The sequence below is a fragment of the Oncorhynchus gorbuscha genome, linkage group LG16 (genome assembly GCF_021184085.1).
Source record: "Oncorhynchus gorbuscha isolate QuinsamMale2020 ecotype Even-year linkage group LG16, OgorEven_v1.0, whole genome shotgun sequence".
NCBI lineage: Eukaryota > Metazoa > Chordata > Actinopteri > Salmoniformes > Salmonidae > Oncorhynchus > Oncorhynchus gorbuscha.
The window spans coordinates 37,281,492-37,300,659 of NC_060188.1; the positions used below are offsets into that span (position 1 = coordinate 37,281,492).

The following is a 19,168-nucleotide window of genomic DNA, read 5'->3' on the forward strand; positions in this document are numbered from 1 at the left end:
GGTTTGTGGTGGGGGGAAGTTTTCCTTTCCCCCTCCTTTCCTGTAGACTTCCTCATCAATTTCAAAAGTCTTTCATATGTGAATTTAAGATGGCACAAAAATAAATGAAGAGCAGAAAGCAGAAATCAATCTAAAAACACAGAGAAGTTTGAAGAGGATTAACTTGTTTTTACGGTAATTCATAAGAAGTTGGAAAAGTAAGAAAACAGTAGTGTGTGTGTGTATATGCGTTGTGCGTTTCCACACAGGCGACTCTACAGTATGTGTGCGTTGTTGTGTGTGGACCTTGGATGAGACGTTTAAATCACTAGTCCTTTTTCCAAAAACACTGTTTCAAATGTACATTATGCACAGATGTCACCAAACACAACACTAAAGGATGATGCAGCATGAAATGGCCGTGTAATCAACCCTGCCAAAACAAAACTGCATTCATGCCCCCTTTGTTCCCCTACCCTGCTCCAATCACTGCTCTGTTATTCCTAAAAGTTTTAAATATATATTTTTTTAAACAGCAAGGAGCACATTCTGAAAAAAAAAACACTTTACTCTCTCAAGATTTTCACTTTTTAATGCATTTCTGGCAGGATACAAGACCAATTTAATGGCACACTTCCGCAAAAAGCACTCTTGTCAACCTCATAAAATTGGTCGGTGAAAACACAATTTCTTATTTAAGACAAATTATAAAACCGACCGGCATATTGAGGTTGTGTTTTTGCCAAGGCAGCAGCTACTCTTCCTGGGATCCAGCAAAATCAGCAATTATACATTTTAAAAACATTACAATACCTTCATAACAGATTTCACAACATATTAAGGATGTGCCCTCAGGCCTCTACTCTACTACCACATATCTATAACACAAAATCCATGTGTACATGTGTGTATAGTGCATATGTTATTCTGTTCAATAAGGTGTATTTTGATCTGTTTTTTAAATCTAATTTTAACGCTGGCATGAGTTACTTGATGTGGAATAGAGTTCCATGTAGTCATGGCACTATGTAGTACTGTGTGCCTCCCATAGTCTGTTCTGGACTTGGGGACTGTGAAGAGACCTCTTGTGGCATGTCTTTTGGGGTATGCATGGGTGTCGGAGCTGTGTGCCAGTAGTTCAAATTGACAGCTCGGTGCATTAACATGTCAATACCTCTCATAAATACACGCAGTGATGAAGTTATTCTCTCCTCCACTTTGAGCCAGGAGAGATTGACAATGGTAGCTCTCTGTGTACATCCAAGGCCAGCCGTGCTGCCTTGTTCTGAGTCAATTACAATTCCCTATTTGTGGCAATTACAATTACAATTCCCACAAAGTCCCTCTTTGTGTCACCTGACCACACGACTGTAATCCATGTGTGACAAAACTAGGGCCTGTAGGACGTGCTTTGTTTATAGTGCTGTTAGAAATGCAGAGTAACACTTTATTATAGACCAAGTTCTCCCCATTCTAGCTACTGTTGTATCAATATGTTTTGACCATGACAGTTTATAATCCAGGGATATTTCAAGCAGTTTAGTCTTCTCAACTTGCTCAATTTCCACATTATTCATTACAATATTTAGTTGAGGTTTAGGGTTTAGTGAATGATTTGTCCCAAATACAATGCTTTTAGTTTTTGAAATATTTAGGACTAACTTATTCCTTGCAACCCATTCTGAAACTAACTGCAACTGTTTAAGTGTTGCTGTCATTTCAGTCGCTGTGGTAGCTGACGTGTATAGTGTTGAGTCATCTGCATACATAGACACACTGGTGTTACTCAAAGACCGTGGCATGTCGTTAGTAAAGATTGAAAAAAGTAAGGGGCCTAGACAGCTGCCCTGAGGAATTCCTGATTCTACCTGGATTTTGTTGGCGGCTTCCATTTGTTGGAGGCTTCCATTAAAGAACACCCTCTGTGGTCTGTTAGACAGGTAGCTCTTTAACCATAATATAGCAGGGGGTGTAAAGCCATAAAACATATGTTTTTCCAGCAACAGACTATGATCAATAATGTCAAAAGCCGCACTGAAGTCGAACAAAACAGCCCCCATCAACTTCTCTCATCAACGTCTGGTTGCTCATCATTACACACCACGGACCAACAAATATTCTTCACATCAACAACATAGCAATCACTACAAAACATATTGTACATATTATACACAAAATTATGCCCAGCATTTGAAACTTTGATATGGCTAGTATATTGTGATAACTACATCCGGTGGATGTACCCCCCCCCCCCATCTCTGTGGTTCAATGTGTTATAGATTATCTTCCAATGCTACAATTACACGTTTAAACCCAATTAGCCTCAACTGGCAAGTAGCCTACAACTTTCCCCTCTGTCCCTGTCTCCACCACCCCTACCCCACCTCACATTACGCTCCTCACTCTGCCTCAACACAACCCAGTGTGGAACAACAACCCCACCTCACATCACCCTCCTCACTCTGCCCCAACACAACCCAGTGTGGAATAACAACCCCACCTCACATCACCCTCCTCACTCTGCCCCAACACAACCCAGTGTGGAACAATAACCCCACCTCACATCACCCTCCTCACTCTTCCCCAACACAACCCAGTGTGGAACAACAACCCTACCTCCCATCACCCTCCTCACTCTGCCCCAACAACCCAGTGTGGAACAATAACCCCACCTCACATCACCCTCCTCACTCTTCCCCAACACAACCCAGTGTGGAACAATATCCCCACCTCACCCTCCTCACTCTTCCCCAACACAATCCAGTGTGGAACACCAACCCCACCTCACATCACCCTCCTCACTCTTCACCAACACAACCCAGTGTGGAACAACAACCCCACCTCACATCACCCTCCCCACTCTCCCCCAACACAATCCAGTGTGGAACAATAACCCCACCACACATCACCCTCCTCACTCTGCCCCAACACAACCCAGTGTGGAACAATAACCCCACCTCACATCACCCTCCTCACTCTGCCCCAACACAACCCAGTGTGGAACAATAACCCCACCTCACATCACCCTCCTCACTCTTCCCCAACACAACCCAGTGTGGAACAATAACCCCACCTCACATCACCCTCCTCACTCTGCCCCAACACAACCCAGTGTGGAACACAACCCCACCTCACATCACCCTCCTCACTCTTCCCCAACACAACCTAGTGTGGAACAATAACCCCACCTCACATCACCCTCCTCACTCTGCCCCAACACAACCCAGTGTGGAACAACAACTCCACCTCACATCACCGTCCTCACTCTGACCCAACACAACACAGTGTGGAACAACAACCCCACCTCACATCACCCTCCTCACTCTGCCCCAACACAACCCAGTGTAGAACAATAACCCCACCTCCCATCACCCTCCTCACTCTGCCCCAACACAACCACAGTGTAGAACAATAACCCCACCTCACGTCACCGTCCTCACTCTGCCCCAACACAACACGGTGTGGAACAATAACCCCACCTCACATCACCGTCCTCACTCTGCCCCAACACAACACTGTGTGGGACAATAAGCCTTTATAAATGCCCAGCACCCTAATGAATGCTAATTAAATCAATAAATGTTCATAATCATTTGTCATAGTGAAGCCTCACTCCCCTCCCCCCACCGCTGTATCCCGGCAGGTTGCTAAGAACTTTGGCATGAATGCCAGCCCGTCCATGTCAGTGCCCTGGCTAAAAGATTCGTGCCCATTGTGCGGCACCTAATTGCTTAAAAAAGCATGAAAGGATGTCGTTTATATCGGGCCAAATATTTCCTGTCCTTCCTCTTTAATGCTGTTGCGCAAAGCGAGGGACGAGAGGAGGGAGTGGGGGAGGAGTAAATGGAGGGAAATGGTGAGGCGGTGTAATTACTGGGGGCCACATCGGGGGACTGAGGTTTGTTAGAGTGACTTAAGTGTCAGGAAAATGCAATTAAAAATGAAAGGGGACACAGTAGTGCGGGCGGCGACGCCTGAAATATTTCACACCCTACCCTGGCCCTCTCTCTCTTACCTCCTAATTCGCTCAGACAGTATCTGTCGTGCACAAAAGAGACAGGCATGCAAGATAGAAAGGAGTTTCGGGCAAATTCCTGCTGGATTTTTGCACCTTGCCTCGGGCCATGCGGCATGGACATTTTTCAGAGGGAAAGCGTGGACAGGCCAGTGAAAACACCACGGTGACCTGGACAAGTCATTGTTACAGGGCTTTAGCAAGGGGTCAAACTAAAATGGAGGAAAACCAATTTGAATCAACAAGTCAGTCTTGATTTGCAGGTCAACTTGAAACCACAAAACGGAGACTGTGTCCTGCCTTGCACAATGTCTCCCTGCTATTCCCTGGAGGGTCATATAACACTTGGCCATATGGAGCCCGTCTCTCACCCAAACAGAAATAAAAGCTGTGAGGGGGACATGCCGGCTGAGGTCCAAGGGTCAACTCTAACTGTGAGGTGACTGACCTCATGCAGACTAACTCTCTGGGGAGAGACCAGTAGACTGGGGTTATCTTATTTACAGTACTTAGGCTAAGCCAGCCCGACCAGGCAGAAGGCCTCCAGTTCAAACAGCCCCTTGCTTAAAAAACAATCATAATTTCCCACAGTTTATGCCATCACATCCTCCTCTCTCCCTTTAACCTCCACCCCTCTCTATGGCCCGCTATCTCCCCACTCCCCCTGTCGCCCCTGACCTCCATGGCCACTCAGGCTTTAATCTGTCTCCATGCGGCACTAACTGGGTCTCTACGCCTGTAAAGTAAGGGGGCTAGGTGTGCCGTGGATGGGGGGGGGTTAAAGGCCATAGAAGGGGGGCAAGCATGGAGAAGGGGAGACATCTTTGTTAACAGACAGCAGGGGAAAGTTAACGGACAGCCCCCCCAATAGACAGAGAGACAGGCAGGCAGACACCCTCTGACCACTGAACCTGGTAAGACTGGTGATCATTATGTGGAGAGACCCCACGTGTAAGACACAGACCAATTGGGACAGACGAGCAGATTCATTCTCCGTCATTAGACTGACCTAAAATCAGTTTGGAGCATTTCGGAGCTTATCAGGTCTCCATTCGGGGTGGCAGCGTAGCCTAGTGGTTAGAGCGTTGGACTAGTAACCGGAAGGTTGCGAGTTCAAACCCCCGAGCTGACAAGGTACAAATCTGTCGTTCTGCCCCTGAACAGGCAGTTAACCCACTGTTCCCAGGCCGTCATTGAAAATAAGAATGTGTTCTTAACTGACTTGCCTGGTTAAATAAAGGTAAAATAAAAAATAAATAAAAATTGTGTGAAGGATGTCAATTTGGAGACAGAACAGAGGTTAGAAGAAAAAGAAAATGCCTGGTTGATTGCAGTCTTATATCTCCCTTTTTGTTTGTGCTAAGTAAACTTTAGTAAACCTACTTAAGCTTAGAAAATACTTAATACTTAAGAGTTTACTCCACCATGAATGGAAATGTGGCCCAGACAAACAACATGAGGGGTAAAAGTGGAATGACAGAAACTGAAGGAATCGTTGAGACAATGTTCCTCTAACGTTCAGACACAGACCTACCTTGGTGTTGAAACCCATGGCATTCTGGGAGGTTTTGTAGAGTTCCGGGTACTTCAACATGTTCTCTTTCCTGCATGAGCGTTCAAATATTCCCAGAGTGAGAGGAGGCAGAGCAGTGAAAATCTAAACACACAAACACACATGCCAAATGAAACCACACTGTTTTGCATTGTTCAACATGTCCCATCACAAAACCCAGAAGTGAGGATAAAGTTAGTAAACTCAAAAGCCCAGTAGACTCAACTAACGGCCTGTTAGCAAAGACGCTATCAGATACAATGTTGGATGGGGAAATAGTCTTATCTTTCCTCAGTGAGTAACCTAATGAAAGCCAGGCTTTTCATAATCACAAGGACCTTCAAGACATAATTGATTCCATTACTGCATTAGTGAAAACACGGACACTAATGATGTCCTATTCAGCTAAGTATTTGCCCCCTTTCTGATTTTCTACATTTTAAAATATTTTGGACACTGAATTTGATCAGATCTTAAACCAAAACATAATATTAGATAAACACAAATAAAACAATATATTGATACTTTTTCATTTATTTAATAGGCAAAGTTATGCGACACCCAATGCCTCTGTGTGAAAAAGTTATTGTCCCCTTACACTCAACAACTGGTTGTGCCGCCTTTATCTGCAGTGACTGCATCCAAACGCTTCCTGTAGTTGTTGATCAGTCTCACATCGCTGTGGAAGAATGTTGGCCCACTCTTCCATGTAGAACTGCTTTAACTCAGCAATATTTGTGGGTTTTCGAGCATGAACGGATCGTTTCAGGTCCGGCCACAACATCTCAATTCGGGATTAGGTCTGGACTTTGACTAGGCCATTCCAGAACTTTAAATGTGCTGCTTTTCAGCCATTCTGATGTAGACTTTATTGTGTGTTTAGGATCATTGTCCTGCTGCATGACACAGCTGCGCTTCAGCTCACGGATGGATGACCTGACATTCTCCTTTAGAATTCTCTGATAGAGAGCACAACCAGATAAAGACGGCACAACCAGGTATTGAGTGTAAGGGGGAATTACTTTTCCACAGAGGGGCATTGGGTGTTGCATAACTTTGTTAATTAAATCAATTAAATAAGTATCAACATTTTGTGTTTGTTTCCTCAGGTTCCCTTTATCTAATATTCGGTTATGGTTGAAGATTTGATAACATTCTGCGTCAGAAATATGCAACAAAAAAAGAGAATCAGAAAGGGGCAAATACTTTTTCACAGCACTGTGTACAGTGCATTCAGAAAGTATTCGAATCCCTTGACTTTTTCCATATTTTGTTACGTTACAGCCTTATTCTAAAATGGATTACTTATTTTTTTCCTTCATCAATCTACACACTATTCCCCATAATGACAAAGCAAAAACAGGTTTTTAGAAGAAAATAAAAAAGTAGTCAGACCCATTGCTATCAGACTCAAATTTGAGCTCAGGTGCATCCTGTTTCCAGTGATAATCCTTGAGATGTTTCAACAACTTGATTGTAAATTATTTGGAAAGGCACACACCTGTCTATATAAGGTCCCACAGTTTACAGTGCATGTCAGAGAAAAAACCAAGCCATGAGGTCAGAGGAATTGTCCGAAGAGCTCAGAGACAGGATTGTGTTGAGGCACAGATCTGGGGAAGGGTACCAAACTGTCTGCAGCATTGAATGTCCCCAAGAACACAGTGGCCTCCATCATTATTAAATGGAAGAAGTTTGGAACCACCAAGACTTTTCCTAGAGCTAGCCGCCCGGTCAAACTGAGCAATCGGGGGAGAAGGGCCTTGGTCTGGGAGGTGACAAAGAACCCGATGGTCACTCTGACAGAGCTCCAGAGTTCCTCTGTGAAGATGGAAGAACCTTCCAGAAGGACCACTATTCCTGCAGCACTCCACCAATCAGGCCTTCATGGTAGAGTGGCCAGACGGAAGCCATTCCTCAGTAAAAGACACATGCCAGCCTGCTTGAAGTTCGCCAAAAGAAACCTAAAGGACTCTCAGACCATGAGAAACAAGATTCTCCGGTCTGATGAAACCAAGATTGACTCTTTGTTCACATCTGGAGGAAACCTCCCTACGGTGAAGCATGGTGGTGGCAGCATCATGCTGTGGGGATGTTTTTCAGCGGCAGGGACTGGGAGACTAGTCAGGATAAAGATGAATGGATCAAAGTACAGAGAGACCCTTGATGAAAACCTGCTCAGCACCTCAGACTGGGGTGAAGGTTCACCTTCCAACAGGACCCTAAGCACACAACGACCCTAAGCACACAGCCAAGACAACGCAGGAGTGGCTTCGGGACAAGTCTGTGAATGTCCTTGAGTGGCCCTGCCAGAGCCCGGAGTTGAATCTGATCCAATGTCTCTGGAGAGACCTGAAAATTGCTGTGCAGCGATGCTACCCATCCAACCTGACAGAGCTTGAGAGGATTTACAGAGAAGAATGGGAGAAACTCCCTAAATACAAGTGTGCCAAGCTTGTAGCGTCCTACCCAAGAAAACGCAACACTGTCAAAGGTACTTCAACAAAGTATTGAGAAAAGGGTCTGAAAACTTATGTTGATGTGATATTACAGGTTTTTTATTTTGTATAAATTTGCAAACATTTAAAAAAAAACTGTTTTTGCTTTGTCATTATGGGGTATTGTGTGTAGAACAGTTTCAATTATTTTAGAATAAGGCTGTGACGTAACAAAATGTGAGAAAAGTCTGCAAAGAAACAGTTTGCTTACTATGGGACAAACAATACCAAGAAAAGGATCAACAATAAGATACAATTCATCCTGTCCATTAGCAAATTATTTATACACTAGATGTTAAAGCCACTACGCCTCCATCTTGGCACTCCCTCACCATTGTAAAACATATTTTGGAAGCTATATTACAGACACCTTAATGCATACTCTGAAATAATATTATGGTGATCTAAACATATAAATTAAAAATTTCCTTCAAAACATTTTTTTTTAAAGATTACTAATCTTAATGTCCCACCACAACAACAAAAATACTTAAATAGATGTAATTGAAATACTGTAGAATTCCATTCATTCCTATGGAGGTCTACTCCTACTTTGGAGTGCCAAAATGGCCAATCAGTGGCTTCAAAGCCTCTCCATATACAGTGGGGCAAAAAAGTATTTAGTCAGCCACCAATTGTGCAAGTCCTCCCACTTAAAAAGATGAAAGAGGCCTGTAATTTTCATCATAGGTACACTTCAACTATGACAGACAAAATTAGATTTTTTTTCTCCAGAAAATCACATTGTAGGATTTTTAATGAATTTATTTGCAAATTATAGTATGGTGGAAAATAAGTATTTGGTCAAAAAAAGAAGTATCTCAATACTTTGTTATGTACCCTTTTTTGGCCCTAACAGAGGTCAAATGTTTTCTGTAAGTCTTCACAAGGTTTTCACACACTGTTGCTGGTAGTTTTGCCCATTCCTCCATGCAGATCTCCTCTAGAACAGTGATGTTTTGGGGCTGTTGCTGGGCAACACGGACTTTCAACTCCCTCCAAAGATTTTCTATGGGGTTGAGATCTGGAGACTGGCTAGGCCATTCCAGGACCTTGAAATGCTTCTTACGAAGCCACTCCTTCGTTGCCCGGGCGTGTGTTTGGGATCATTGTCATGCTGAAAGACCTAGCCACATTTAATCTTCAATGCCCTTGCTGATGGAAGGAGGTTTTCACTCAAAATCTCACGATACATGGCCCCATTCATTCTTTCCTTTACACGGATCAGTCGTCCTGGTCCCTTTGCAAAAAAACAGCCCCAAAGCATGATGTTTCCACCCCCATGCTTCACAGTAGGCACAGTGTTCTTTGGATGCAAGTCAGCATTCTCTGTCCTCCAAACACTACGAGTTGAGTTTTTACCAAAATGTTATATTTTGGTTTCATCTAGCAAACTTCAGACGGGCCTGGACATGTACCGGCTTAAGCAGGGGGACACGTCTGGCACTGCAGGATTTGAGTCCCTGGCTGCGTAGTGTGTTACTGATGGTAGGCTTTGTTACTTTGGTCCCAGTTCTCTGCTGGTCATTCACTAGGTCCCCCCGTGTGGTTCTGGGATTTTTGCTCACCGTTCTTGTGATCATTTTGACCCCAAGGGCTGAGATCTTGCGTGGAGCCCCAGATCGAGGGAGTTTATCAGTGGTCTTGTATGTCTTCCATTTCCTAATAATTGCTCAAACCAAGCTGCTTACCTATTGCAGATTCAGTCTTCCCAGCCTGGTGCAGGTCTACAATTTTGTTTCTGGTGTCCTTTGACAGCTCTTTGGTCTTGGCCATAGTGGAGTTTGGAGTGTGACTGTTTGAGGTTGTGGACAGGTGTCTTTTATACTGATAACAAGTTCAAACAGGTGCCATTAATACAGGTAACGAGTGGAGGACAGAGGAGCCTCTTAAAGAAGAAGTCTGTGAGAGCCAGAAATCTTGCTTGTTTGTAGGTGACCAAATAATTATTTTCCACCATAATTTGCAAATAAATTAATTTAAAATCCTACAATGTGATTTTCTGGATTTTTCCCCCAAATTTTGTCTGTTATAGTTGAAGTGTACCTATAATGACAATTACAGGTCTCTCTCATCTTTTTCAGTGGGAGAACTTGCACAATTGGTGGCTGACTAAATACCTTTTTGCCCCACTGTACATCATTGGCCATTAGATAGTTCATGGCCAGTTCATCCCACATTTGTGAACATTGTAAACTGTTTTTTGTTTTGTAAACAGTGAACACAGCCGAATGAAAACAACAAAAAACATTTTTGCTTATCTTTTGCATTGATTGCCATATGCTTAAGTTATGACTTGCCCTGATTCTATTGAGTGGAGGCTGTTGAGCGTGTAGCACGTTTGGAGTTTTATTTTGATTCGACACACTCCATTCATATGCAAAAGCCATCTCAGACAAACATCTGCGACGCCCTTGACTAGTTAGCAGGTATGTTCGCAGAGCTAGTGTAATGTCTATGTGGTGTTGTAATGTTTCACTCTGCAGCAGCTGCTGAGAGAGAGAAGAGAGAGAAGAATGAGAGAACAGAGTGGGGACTCTGCGGGTCAGTGGTGTGAGTTCCCCATTGGCCCATCTGCAGGCTGTAGACTGCAGGCTCCAGACTGGAGGCTGGGGCTGGTGGGATGCAGGAGGATATGCTCCACTGCATCGTTGCTCATTCAGGGTGCCGAGCATTGCCATTGAGGGGCGGATTCGGCCCAATGCCTCCAACAGACTACCACAGAGCCGGTGGAATTTCCCTGCATTTTAGAAAAAGTGAAAGAATAGCCCACCACCCCATACACTGTGGTTGCTTTAGAAAAACAGCCAGAGCGGTGACTAATGTTCTAATTTCTTGGTCGACGATGAAATCACTTCCTTTAGCGTTCCGTCAACGGTGTGCGGGCACTTCTCTCCTCTCACTTCCCTCACTTGCTTTTGTTTATGGATTTGGGGTATATCTTTAATAAAAGGTGTAAAACTACACGTCAACTCGTTGAAACCCAAACAATGTACTATTCACATTTTTCGTTGAGGTGTTAAAATACACATTCTTTCCACCCGTTCACTCATTTCATTTGACAGACAAGAAACATAGGTTCATTAGATCCAAAACCGAACCCTGTGGGACATTAGTTGCCCAGAGCTGGTTGTGTGCTGTTCTATTCAACCTGTTCCTTTATCATTCACAAATTAACACCTTTGCTAACTACACTCTTTGGGGGCATGCGAGGCTGTTGTTCTTTCCACAGTCAGTACATAGTTTGGGGCACGAGGGGAATATGGACTTAACAGCAGGTCATAAATATATGGGAAATGTCTCAGGATATGATGATATGGTCATGCAGTAAGGGGAACACGTCTGGGGTGCCACAGCAAATCAGTTTTCGTGCCAGAGCTCAACAGAGGAGGAGAATTATAAAACAGGCTCTTTCACAGTAATGGAGAGAGGAGAGTAAATCAGATGAACACTCACCACATTGTACAGGCCGATGCACCAGCGTTCAAACAGAATCTGACCAGAGAATCCGTTGACAAAGGCAAACCAGATCTGAAGGAGACAAAAGAGCAGAGAAAAGAAGACATTTGGTCTCGTCCCCTTCCCGTTTGGATGCATGTTTTTCCATCACTTGACATTAAGCAATATGCCCTTTACTGCACTCTTAGAAAAAAGGGATAGGGTTCTACCAAGAACCACTTTGATCTGAATGCAATAGTTCTTCTTATGGCTTGAATCCCGCTAACGGGATCGAAATGACAACAGCCAGTGAAAGTGCAGGGCACCAAATTCAAAACAACAGAAATTCCTCAAATATAGATATTTTACACCATTTTAAAGATACATTTTTTGTGAATCCCACCACAGTGTCCGACTTCAAAAAGGCTTTAGGACGAAAGCACACCAAACGATTATGTTAGGTCAGCACCCAGTCACAGAAAAACACAGCCATTTTTCCAGCCAAAGAGAGTCACAAAAAGCACAAATAGAGATAAAATGAATCACTAACCTTTGATGATCTTCATCAGATGACTCCATGTTACACATGTTACACATGTTACACAATACATGTATGTTTTGTTCGATAAAGTACATATTTATATACAAAAATCTGAGTTTACATTGGAGCGTTATGTTTAGTAGTTCCAAAACGTCTGGTGATTTTGCAGAGAGCCACATCAATTTACAGAAATACTCATAATAAACATAATAAACATTGATAAAAGATACAACTATTATGCATGGAATTATAGATTCACTTCTCCTTAATGCAACTGCTGTGTCAGATTTCAAAAAAGCTTTACTGAAAAAGCACACCATGTAATAATCTGAGTACAGTGCTCAGACACAAAAACAAGCCATATAACCGCCATGTTGTGGAGTCAACAAAAGTCAGAAATAACATTGTAAATATTCACTTACATTTGATGATCTTATTCAGAACGCACTCCCAGGAATCCCAGTTCCACAATAAATGTTTGATTTGTTCGATAAAGTCTGTCATTTATGTCCAAAATCTTCCTTTTTGTTAGTGCGTTTAGCACAGGCCAGACGAAAAGTCAAAAAGTTCCGTTACAGTCCGTAGAAACATGTCAAACGAAGTATAGAATCAATCTTAACGATGTTTTTAACATAAATCTTCAATAATGTTCCAACTGGAGAATTCCTTTGTCTGTAGAATTGCAATGGAACACAAGCTAACTATCACGTGAACGTGCATGGTCATCTCATGCCACTCTGGCAGAGTCCTGACTCATTCAGCTCCCATTCCCCCTCCTTCACAGTAGAAGCATCAAACAAGGTTCTAAAGACTGTTGACATCTAGTGGAAGCCTTAGGCAGTGCAATATGACCCCATAGACACTGTGTATTCGATAGGCAATAAGTTGAAAAACTACATACCTCCGATTTCCCACTTCCTGGTTGGATTTTTTTCTCAGGTTTTTGCCTGCCATATGAGTTCTGTTATACTCACAGACATCATTCAAACAGTTTTAGAAACGTAAATGTTTTCTATCCAAATCTACTAATAATATGCATATATTAGCAACTGGGCCTGAGTAGCAGACAGTTTACTCTGGGCACCTTATTCATCCAAGCTACTCAACACTGCCCCCAGCCATAACAAGTTTTAACATCCCAAAAAACATTTTTGGGAGAAAGGATTCTTTGGAAGGCAAGAAGGATTATTTAGAAGGCAAGAAGGGTTCTATCTTCATAGAGCCATATTTCCCAGCATTCTCAACTGCAGGGTGATATTCATAATTGTTTGTTTTAATATCTGTTTCTGCATGTACATTTATTGGTTGATTAATGTTATGCTACACAAAGATAAATAACAAACTAATCCATTCTGTTAGTATTTATACTCATTGGACCCGATACTGGGATGGTTGTTCCAGTTTACCTGATGTGGCCTGTAAAATAAGATTTATCTAACACCACTGTGTTAGGGTATAACTAGGCCCTAAAATAAAGGCCTTATGATATAAGTAATTATTGTCATAGATAACATAATTTTAAATGCTAATAAGGTTGGTGGAACCATTGATAGATCGTTCTAGGAGGAACCCTCCAAAGATGAAATGTATGTGTTTATGTGTTTCCGGTTTGGAGCAAGTGGTCGCATCGGCGCTTCGCTCCCGCAGGTAGAATAACATTTTACATTTCATTTCATTATATTTCATTATAGCACAACGGTTTTATTTGTCTAATCTTAGCAATTTCTTCTCAGCTAGCTACATAGCCGTCTTTGTATCAAAGATAATTGCGTAATTATCGTATTTCGCCGTCCTAACGTAGTCTTCACTAGCCAGCTAGCTAACGTCCACTGATTAGCTGCACTGGGAAAACTATTACACTCAACTGAACGACTTGATCAGTGTAGTGTTAGCTAGCCACATAGCTGTCTTTGCTGTCTTCGTATCTTCGTTCCAAGATAATTGTGTTGTTTAGGTTTAGAGTGTGTAGTCTTAGAGTGATTATCTTAATTTACCGAGGTTAGCTAGCCAGCTATTTGTCGTCCTTAACGTAGGAGACTCTGCTAGCTAGCCAACAGCTAGCCAACGCTAGCCAACGTCTTCTGAATAGAACTCAACAACCCGGTCGCATTCACAGGTAGTATCACATTTTCATTTCATTTCATTACAGTACAACGGTTTGATTTGTTTGATCGTAGCTAGCTACATAGCTAGCTACATAGCCGTCTTTGTATCAAAGATAATTGTGTAGTCTAGAGCGATTTTCTAGGTTAGCTAGCCAGCTATTGTCGTTCTTTTAACGCAACGTAACGTAAACAACACTACTAGCTAGCCAGCTAGCCCCGAATAGCAGCACTGTAGAAACTATTACACTCAACGGAACGACTTGATTAGTGTAGTGTCAACAACGCACCCACTGCCAGCTAGCCTACTTCAGCAGTACTGTATAATTTTAATCATTTTAGTCAATAAGATTCTTGCTACGCAGCTTAACTTTCTGAACATTCGAGACGTGTAGTCCACTTGTCATTCCAATCTCCTTTGCATTAGCGTAGCCTCTTCTGTAGCCTGTTAACTATGTGTCTGTTTATCCCTGTTCTCTCCTCTCTGCACAGACCATACAAACGCTCCACACCGCGTGGCCGCGGCCACCCTAATCTGGTGGTCCCAGCGCGCACGACCCACGTGGAGTTCCAGGTCTCCAGTAGCCTCTGGAATTGCCGATCTGCGGTCAACAAGGCAGAGTTCATCTCAGCCTATGCCTCCCTCCAGTCCCTCGACTTCTTGGCACTAACGGAAACATGGATCACCACAGACAACACTGCTACTCCTACTGCTCTCTCTTCGTCCTCCCACGTGTTCTCGCACACCCCGAGAGCTTCTGGTCAGCGGGGTGGTGGCACCGGGATCCTCATCTCTCCCATGTGGTCATTCTCTCTTTCTCCCCTTACCCATCTGTCTATCACCTCCTTTGAATTCCATGCTGTCACAGTTACCAGCCCTTTCAAGCTTAACATCCTTATCATTTATCGCCCTCCAGGTTCCCTCGGAGAGTTCATCAATGAGCTTGATGCCTTGATAAGCTCCTTTCCTGAGGACGGCTCACCTCTCACAGTTCTGGGCGACTTTAACCTCCCCACGTCTATCTTTGACTCATTCCTCTCTGCCTCCTTCTTTCCACTCCTCTCCTCTTTTGACCTCACCCTCTCACCTTCCCCCCCTACTCACAAGGCAGGCAATACGCTCGACCTCATCTTTACTAGATGCTGTTCTTCCACTAACCTCATTGCAACTCCCCTCCAAGTCTCCGACCACTACCTTGTATCCTTTTCCCTCTCGCTCTCATCCAACACCTCCCACACTGCCCCTACTCGGATGGTATCGCGCCGTCCCAACCTTCGCTCTCTCTCCCCCGCTACTCTCTCCTCTTCCATCCTATCATCTCTTCCCTCCGCTCAAACCTTATCCAACCTATCTCCTGATTCTGCCTCCTCTACCCTCCTCTCCTCCCTCTCTGCATCCTTTGACTCTCTATGTCCCCTATCCTCCAGGCCGGCTCGGTCCTCCCCTCCCGCTCCGTGGCTCGATGACTCATTGCGAGCTCACAGAACAGGGCTCCGGGCAGCCGAGCGGAAATGGAGGAAAACTCGCCTCCCTGCGGACCTGGCATCCTTTCACTCCCTCCTCTCTACATTTTCCTCCTCTGTCTCTGCTGCTAAAGCCACTTTCTACCACGCTAAATTCCAAGCATCTGCCTCTAACCCTAGGAAGCTCTTTGCCACCTTCTCCTCCCTCCTGAATCCCCCCTCCTCCCTCTCTGCAGACGACTTCGTCAACCATTTTGAAAAGAAGGTCGACGACATCCGATCCTCGTTTGCTAAGTCAAACGACACCGCTGGTTCTGCTCACACTGCCCTACCCTGTGCTCTGACCTCTTTCTCCCTCTCTCTCCAGATGAAATCTCGCGTCTTGTGACGGCCGGCCGCCCAACAACCTGCCCGCTTGACCCTATCCCCTCCCCTCTTCTCCAGACCATTTCCGGAGACCTTCTCCCTTACCTCACCTCGCTCATCAACTCATCACTGACCGCTGGCTACGTCCCTTCCGTCTTCAAGAGAGCGAGAGTTGCACCCCTTCTGAAAAAACCTACACTCGATCCCTCCAATGTCAACAATTACAGACCAGTATCCCTTCTTTCTTTTCTCTCCAAAACTCTTGAACGTGCCGTCCTTGGCCAGCTCTCCCGCTATCTCTCTCTGAATGACCTTCTTGATCCAAATCAGTCAGGTTTCAAGACTAGTCATTCAACTGAGACTGCTCTCCTCTGTATCACGGAGGCGCTCCGCACTGCTAAAGCTAACTCTCTCTCCTCTGCTCTCATCCTTCTAGATCTATCGGCTGCCTTCGATACTGTGAACCATCAGATCCTCCTCTCCACCCTCTCCGAGTTGGGCATCTCCGGCGCGGCCCACGCTTGGATTGCGTCCTACCTGACAGGTCGCTCCTACCAGGTGGCGTGGCGAGAATCTGTCTCCTCACCACGCGCTCTCACCACTGGTGTCCCCCAGGGCTCTGTTCTAGGCCCTCTCCTATTCTCGCTATACACCAAGTCACTTGGCTCTGTCATAACCTCACATGGTCTCTCCTATCATTGCTATGCAGACGACACACAATTAATCTTCTCCTTTCCCCCTTCTGATGACCAGGTGGCGAATCGCATCTCTGCATGTCTGGCAGACATATCAGTGTGGATGACGGATCACCACCTCAAGCTGAACCTCGGCAAGACGGAGCTGCTCTTCCTCCCGGGAAGGACTGCCCGTTCCATGATCTCGCCATCACGGTTGACAACTCCATTGTGTCCTCCTCCCAGAGCGCTAAGAACCTTGGTGTGATCCTGGACAACACCCTGTCGTTCTCAACCAACATCAAGGCGGTGGCCCGTTCCTGTAGGTTCATGCTCTACAACATCCGCAGAGTACGACCCTGCCTCACACAGGAAGCGGCGCAGGTCCTAATCCAGGCACTTGTCATCTCCCGTCTGGATTACTGCAACTCGCTGTTGGCTGGGCTCCCTGCCTGTGCCATTAAACCCTTCAACTCATCCAGAACGCCGCAGCCCGTCTGGTGTTCAACCTTCCCAAGTTCTCTCACGTCACCCCGCTCCTCCGTTCTCTCCACTGGCTTCCAGTTGAAGCTCGCATCCGCTACAAGACCATGGTGCTTGCCTACGGAGCTGTGAGGGGAACGGCACCTCAGTACCTCCAGGCTCTGATCAGGCCCTACACCCAAACAAGGGCACTGCGTTCATCCACCTCTGGCCTGCTCGCCTCCCTACCACTGAGGAAGTACAGCTCCCGCTCAGCCCAGTCAAAACTGTTCGCTGCTCTGGCCCCCCAATGGTGGAACAAACTCCCTCACGACGCCAGGACAGCGGAGTCAATCACCACCTTCCAGAGACACCTGAAACCCCACCTCTTTAAGGAATACCTAGGATAGGATAAGTATTCCCTCTCCCCCCCCTTTAAGATTTAGATGCACTATTGTAAAGTGACTGTTCCACTGGATGTCATAAGGTGAATGCACCAATTTGTAAGTCGCTCTGGATAAGAGCGTCTGCTAAATGACTTAAATGTCATTTCGGCGCCGACTGAGATGGCCGCCTCGCTTCGCGTTCCTAGGAAACTATGCAGTTTTTTGTTTTTTTACGTGTTATTTCTTACATTAGTACCCCAGGTCATCTTAGGTTTCATTACATACAGTCGAGAAGAACTACTGAATATAAGATCAGCGTCAACTCACCATCAGTACGACCAAGAATATGTTTTCCGCGACGCGGATCCTGTGTTCTGCCTTACAAACAGGACAACGGAATGGATCGCATGCAGCGACCCAAGGAAACGACTCCGAAAAAGAGGGAAACGCGGCGGTGTTCTGGTCAGACTCCGGAAAAGGGCACATCGCGCACCACTTCCCAGTATTCTTCTTGCCAATGTCCAGTCTCTCGACAACAAGGTTGATGAAATCCGAGCAAGGGTGGCATTCCAGAGGGACATCAGAGACTGCAACGTTCTCTGCTTTACGGAGACATGGCTTACTGGGAAAACGCTATCCAGGGCGGTGCAGCCAACGGGTTTCTCCACGCATCGCGCCGACAGAAACAAACATCTCTCTGGTAAGAAGAGTGGAGGGGCGTATGCCTCATGACTAACGGGACATGGTGTGATGAAGAAAACATACAGGAACTCAAATCCTTCTGTTCACCTGATTTAGAATTCCTCACAATCAAATGTAGACCGCATTATCTTCCAAGAGAATTCTCTTCGATTATAATCACAGCCGTATATATCCCCCCCAAGCAGACACATCGATGGCTCTGAACGAACTTTATTTAACTCTTTGCAAACTGGAAAACATTTATCCGGAGGCTGCATTCATTGTAGCTGGGGATTTTAACAAAGCCAATCTGAAAACAAGACTCCCTAAATTTTATCAGCATATCGATTGCGCAACCAGGGGTGGTAAAACCTTGGATCATTGTTACTCTAACTTCCGCGACGCATATAAGGCCCTGCCCCGCCCCCTTTCGGAAAAGCTGACCACGACTCCATTTTGCTGATCCCTGCCTACAGACAGAAATTAAAACAAGAGGCTCCCACGCTGAGGTCTGTCCAACGCTGGTCAGAACAAGCTGACTCTACACTCCAAGACTGCTTCCATCACGTGGACTGGGACATGTTTCGTATTGCGTCAGATGGGAATATTGACGAATACGCTGATTCGGTGTGCGAGTTCATTAGAACGTGCGTCGAAGATGTCGTTCCCATAGCAACGATAAAAACATTCCCTAACCAGAAACCGTGGATTGATGGCAGCATTCGCGTGAAACTGAAAGCGCGAACCACTGCTTTTAATCAGGGCAAGGTGTCTGGCAACATGACTGAATACAAACAGTGCAGCTATTCCCTCCGTAAGGTTATCAAACAAGCTAAGCGTCAGTACAGAGACAAAGTGGAATCTCAATTCAATGGCTCAGACACAAGAGGCATGTGGCAGGGTCTACAGTCAATCACGGACTACAAGATGAAATCCAGCCCAGTCACGGACCAGGATGTCTTGCTCCCAGGCAGACTAAATAACTTTTTGCCCGCTTTGAGGACAATACA

General features: G+C 45.0%; 1 pseudogene; it reads right to left on the reverse strand.

Annotated features, from left to right (window-relative positions):
• LOC123999758 overlaps window positions 1-19,168 on the reverse strand; it is a 203,253-nt pseudogene that overhangs the window by 27,204 nt on the left and 156,881 nt on the right.